This window comes from Colobus angolensis, unplaced genomic scaffold, assembly GCF_000951035.1.
Source record: "Colobus angolensis palliatus isolate OR3802 unplaced genomic scaffold, Cang.pa_1.0 Scaffold139, whole genome shotgun sequence".
NCBI classification, from domain to species: Eukaryota; Metazoa; Chordata; class Mammalia; order Primates; family Cercopithecidae; genus Colobus; species Colobus angolensis.
In genome coordinates, this window is record NW_012114477.1 from 746,644 (window position 1) to 753,365 (window position 6,722).

The following is a 6,722-nucleotide window of genomic DNA, read 5'->3' on the forward strand; positions in this document are numbered from 1 at the left end:
AAAAAAAAAAAAAAAAAAAAGTTATGTTTGTTAACATGTAATGTGTTTTTAACCATTCTTAAATGAATTTTAAATGTTCAATTCTAACTTCTCAAATGGTAAATCTCTTTGTGATCCAACACTGTAAAAGTGTAACTACTCTTATGATTCAATAACAAAATGAGTAACCCAATTGAAATGGACAAATGATCTAAACAGATTTCTCCAAAGAAGGTAAATGAATGGCCAATAAGTACATGAAAAGATGCTCAACATCATTAGGCATGAGGGAAATGCAAACCAAAACCACAATGAGATACCACTTCATACTTACTAATATAGAATGGCCATAATAAAAAGAACATAAATAATAACAAGCATTAGAGAGGGTATGGAGAAATTAGAATCCTCATACATGGCTGATGGGAAATGTAAAATGGTATAGATATATTGGAAAACAGTCTGGCAATTCCTCAAGATGTGAAACATAGAGTGGCCAATATGACCCAGCAATTCCGCTCCTAAGTATATACCCAAGAGAAATGAAAACATGTCCATAACTTGTACATGAACATTCATAGCAGCATTGTTCATAATAAACAGAGTGAAAACAACCCAAATGCCTACTGACTGAAGAGTGGATACATAAAATGTGGTATATCCACACAATGAAATACTACTCAGTAATACGTGGCTGATAGCAAGTTATCAGTGGAAGAAAATTCTGTCTACCTGTGCATTCCCATATGTGCTTAAAGGATTCAAAATAAAGTGTTAAAAGACTAAACCGTCTTAAGAGAACCAACTCTACCCTCACTAGTCTCTCCCAAATGATGAGCCCAATAAAAGTGCAGCATTCTAGTTTTACCCATATTCCAATATTTTGAACTACTCTCTCAATACCTGCCCAGGATATGGCTGCTACATTTCTCTTCTCCCCATTCTTACAGGTTTCCCAAGCAATTGGTGAACAGTGAAGGCTGAGGAGGCATAAGGCCTGTCAGCTTGTGAGTTCATAGCTACTCACCCCCTGACTCAACCAACCTCATAGTCAAGTACTCCTCAACAGAGACCATAGACCTTTCAACTATCAACAGCCATCACCAGCTACTGCCAAACACAAATGAAACCCATTCCCCAGTCCCCAAAACACTCTCCTCCCACTCTGATGCTCCTAGACAACCTGTTCATAGAACCATCATCCGCTAACACTTCTCACTCTTCCCAAATTGCAAACATTTCCAAACAAAGATGGCATCCATAACTAGTGATTTCAACCACCATCAAACAGAAAGCTCTCAAGTCCCTTGCCATTCGTCCATATTTAGTAAATGGACGGTCCACCTGCACTTTCTCATACCCAATCAGTCCAAACACCAATCCCCAAATACTAGTAAGTCATTTTGAAGTCAGGCATCATTACATGATTACAGAAGGATGATGCATCATTGTACTGAGTTCCTGTTAAGCAATATAACTTCTTTCAGATTAACACTGCAACTTAAAACCCCGAAGTCATTGCTCACACAAAGAAAAAAGGTGGCTTTAATTTTAAAAAACGCAAACCCTAACAACAACAACAACAAGAAACACAGAGAAAAGGCATTGTCTTGGTTCATCTATTAAGCCCTTAGCTTTAGACAAAACATTCTCAAAATACTTTTCGGGGGATGAAGAGTCAGTTAAAACAAAAATTTTCTCAACTTATAAAACTACAGGGTAGGGTGTCCCTTATCCAAAATGCTTGGGATCAGAAATGTTAGATTTCAGATTTTTTTCAGATTCTGAAATATTTGCATTACACTGACCAGTTGAGCATCCCTAATCTGAAAATCTGAAATGTTCCAATGAACATTGCCTTTGAGCATCATGTCAGCACTCAAAACAGTTTCAGATTTTGGAGCATTTCAGATTTCAAATTTTCAGATTAAGGATACACAATCTGTGATACCTGACCATTGAAGAACTTGGAATATGAACAAAATGAAAGCACCAAAAATCCCATTACCAAAGAGACAGATTGGGGACAGAATTTCATTCTTTTTCTGCGTATGCCACACAATTCTTTTTTAAAATAGAGATGGGGCCGGGCACAGTGGCTCATGCCTGTAATCCCAGCACTTCAGGAGGCCGAGGCGGGCAGACCACGAGGTCAAGAGATCGAGACCATCCTGGCCAACATGGTGAAACCCTGTCTCTACTAAAAGTACAAAAATTAGCTAGGTGTGGTGGCGGGCGCCTATAATCCCAGCTACTTGGGAGGCTGAGGCAGAAGAATCGCTTAAACTCGAGAGGTGGGGAGGCTGCAGTAAGCCAAGACCGCACCACTGCACTCCAGCCTGGTGACAGAGTGAGATTCTGTCTTAAAAAAAAAAAAAATAGAGATGGGTTTTGCCATGTTGCCCAGGCTGGTCTCGAACTCCTGGGATCAAGCCATCCACCCTTCTTGGCCTCTCAAAGTGCTGGGATTACAGGTGTGAGCCACCGTGCCTGGTCCTTCTTTTTAAATTAGGATCATATGACACACTGCTTAATATTCTGCTTTTTTCACTTATGAGCATTTTCCCCTGACATTAAGTATTCTCAAACTATCCAGATGTCTGCCATAGTACTCTACTATAAGAACAAAAGTATTCTCATTTAGCTAGCCCTTTATTGTTAGATATTCATTGTTAGTAATTTCTTATTACAAATAACATGTTAGTGAGCATCCTTACATGTAAGCCTTGAGATATACATCTTTGACTTTTTTTTTTTTTTTTTCCTGAGACAGAGTCTCATTCTGTTGCTACCTGGTCTTGAGCTCCTGAGCTCAAGTGATCCATCCACCTCAGCCTCCCAAAGTACTGGGATTACAGGCATAAGCCACCGCACCCAGCCCATCTTCAACTTTTTTTTAAGGATAAACTCCTAGAAGAAAAACTGTTGAGCCAAGGGGTATGAGTATTATTATTATTATTTTATGTATTTATTGTTTTTTGGAGACGGAGTCTCGCTCTGTTGCCCAGGCTGGAGTGCAGTGGCACGATCTTGGCTCACTGCAACCTCCGACTCCTGGGCTCAAGCAATTCTCCTGCCTAAGCCTCCAGAGTAGCTGGGACTACAGGCGTGTGCCACCACGCCCAGCTAATTTTTTGTATTTTTAGTAGAGACGGGGTTTCACCATGTTGGCCGGGATGGTCTCAATCTCCTGACCTCGTGATCTGCCTGCCTCAGCCTCCCAAAGTGCTAGGATTACAGGTGTGAGCCACTGCACCCAGCCAAAGTAGTAACTTTATATAATGAAATCTTTAAGTAGCCCTCCTCTAAACTGCGAAAACTTAGGGAAAAAAAAAATGTTCCCCCAAAGACTATATAATCAAACAAAACAAAGTGCTGGGATTACAGGTGTTAGCCACTGCACCCAGCCGGGGTATGAGTATTTTTAAGACTCTTGATACATTGTACCGCTACAAGCAACCCTCCCCACCAGCAGTGTGTAAGTATCTGTTTTCTTGTATCTTTTTATAAAAATGATTGCTAATTTTATTTTAGACTCTCCTCTTTGGGTAGCTTTTAAAATGGCTTTTTTTTTTTTCCTTTTTGGCCTTAATCCAGGGTTCTTTTGGAATTCTTGCTGTCCCACAATGTCCTTGTCCCTACTTTGTCCAAGGCAAGTCCACCGAGTTAAACAGAAATGCACATACTAGTTACACATGGGACATTATAAGCTGTCCATGTAGGATAAGGGCCACAAGTCCAGGAATACTGCTACTTTAAATAAAGCAAAAACTTAATGCTTTAGGAGAAAATAAAGGCGCTAAAATATGTGGAGATTTAGGTAATTTGGCAATTCTCAGAGCTCAGATTACACCAGGAAACAAGTTTAGTGCCAACACACAAACACTTGGAAAGTGTAAAGAGGAGCAAATGGCACCCCTCCCCCTTCCTATGTGCGTTAATCACATTATAATAAAAATGAGAAGTAAATCAAGTAGCTTCAGTAACCAGCACAGCATCTACTTCTAAATTAGCTCACAACTAGGACAATCCTATGAACTTAAAACTGTTTGATTCGGCACTAATATCCCTGCCACACATACACAAACATGCACCCTCTCCAAACCTCATATTTTAGAGAGAGAAAACACAGGCTGAGGGACGCTGGGAACCCTAAAAGAAATGTGCTAACAGCAGGCCTCTACCCCCAGCCTGGTAAATCTCTCATCTATAATCCAACATGAGAGACAACAGGCGAACAGCAAGAGGTCATCGTCAAAGGATCGGTTGCTAAGGGAAGCAAGTGTAGAGGCAGCAAGCATGTCCCCATCAAAGTCCAGCAGCTGCAGAAGAACCACAAAGGTACAGCTCCCTTCAGACCGCAGCAAGAATGGGGCAAGGGGGTGGGGGGTGGAACTGGGGGAGGACCCCCGGGGGAGGGGAGACAGAAGGAGGAGGAGGGACGGAGAGAAAAACATCAGACCAGCAGCAGCTGCCCAGTGGAACATAAAACCTGGTAGTTTTCACTGTTCAACAAGGGAGAAATAGGGTAAAGAAGAAATACAGAAAAACAGCATTTTCTGAACATACCTTTTAAGTGCTAGTCAAATCTTTCAACATACCTGCAAGATGGTCAGATAAAGCCCACAGCTCTGGAAATAGCAGCCATTAGTGATAAAAGGGGACAGTACCAGCTTTAAGGACATCTTAGTACACATATGATCCTGTCTCAGTAAAAATAATCTCTAAAATCCTTAGTCCAAAATGTCTCCATCCCAAAAGGGCAACACCAATCACACAGAAGAGGGGACTTATCACTGGTTCACAGAGTCTAAATAGGGGAATCTGAGGGCACCTCTTAATTTGAGTAGAAGCTGCTCTCATTTTTCCAGTTGAAAGACACAAGGGTCAATAGAGTTTGCAGCTCTTAAGTGGACACCTCAAACAGTCTCTTTCACATCTGTGATCTCCAACCCCAGACGTAGCACGAACCCCTAAGAATCATACAGGATTCCAGCGTAAGAGACCGCTAGAGAATCAAATTCCATTCTCTCACGCTGGAGAAAGATCTTGGGATACACTAAGAGACTTGCCCGAGGTAACTCAGCTCATCTGAAGCCCAGATAATCTCCCAACTCCCAGGCCAAAGTTCTTTCTACTGACAAGCTACAACTATGAAGGTCTAGGGACAAGAAGGAAAGGGGCTAAAAGCTTGCATTCATCACTTAGTTTCTGGTTGCTACCAAGGCTTGATGTGCTATACGAAAGTGCCAGGTCTTTCTTCTTGTCCAAAAAAAAGAACGGTTCACCTGTTGGTTTTAGTAGGTTTTCAGAGAAGTCAGGTTATCAGGCAGTTGGGCACATCTGTACAGCCTTATCCAGGCTTTCTGTGTCTGCGTCACGCCACATCACATAGCTCCAGACAAGCTTTTTTGACAAACTTCAGATCCTCAAAGAAGGTATGATTTGCTCAAAATTATTTCCTAAAACAGGTGAGAGGTTCACAGGGCTAGAGGTACACATTTGGCTTCAGGCCTGAAACTGCATCAAAGAACCACATCCCAAGTGCAGGACAAAACTAAAATGGCACCAGAAATTTCTTCCAACTTAAACACTCAGAAGTCAAAGATTTATGCAGTCTGGTTTGTTTTTGTTGTTGTTGTTGTTGTTTTGTTTTTGAGACAGAGTTTAGCTCTTGTTGCCCAGGCTGGAGTGCAATGGTGTGATCTCTGCTCACTGCGACCTCCGCATCCTGGGTTCAAGAGATTCTCCCACCTCAGCCTCCCGAGTAGCTGGGATTACAGGCACATGCCACCACGCCCAGCTAATTTTTGTACTTTTAGTAGAGACAGGCTTTCACCATGTTGGCCAGGCTGGTCTTGGACTGCGGGCCTCAAGTGACCCACCTGCCTCAGCCTCCCAAAGTGCTGGGATTACAGGTGTAAGCCATGGTGCCCAGTCAAAGAAGAGTCAGTTTTTAATCAATGGGTCTGTCTTCACCACATTTTGCAGATATAAAACATCCCAGGTTAGAAGCAAAAATAAAACAATATTTTAATGGCTCTTCAATAGGCCAAGATTTTATCTATATTTGTCCTCAGCCAAGTGGAACAGAGAAAAGAAAAATGAGAAATTTTAAAAAATAAAAGTAATAAAGTCATCTTATTTTATCAGTTTGGCAAACTTAGAATTGCATATATAGGATTTTAGTAGTGACAATTAGGGTGAAGCTGAAATTGAATTTCTAAAATGAAAAATAAATTAGTTAAATTAATTAAGACCAAAAACCTCCTCTGAATTCAAATCAATAAAAATATAAATTTGCACTACTCCAGATGGCTTACAGCCACACATCTAATAAACAAGCAGGTGCACCCAGATAGCATGTAAAGGACTCTTGATTTCCCTCCCTGGCTGCCACCACCACCACCACCAGCATCTAAGCCAACCATTTTTGCAATGATAGGATTTCCAAGTCCCCTACCCTGCTCTTCTCATTTTAATGCCAGAGGAAAATAAAAGTATGGGGAGAGATGTAGGTGCTTATTTACATGAAGAAAGACTTCCTGAAGCCCTTTTGCTCCTCTTACTAAACATGCTAGAGCACTGAAGTCCAGAAAGGGGGAGGGGAAAAAAAAGAGAATCAGGAGGGTGACCAAAGTGCTTAAAATAGAACAATTGTCCATAAAATGAACAACCTCCATGAAATAAATTTCTGTAACATTTTGGTCATTTTTATAAATTTTTTTCTGGGTTGGGGGGCT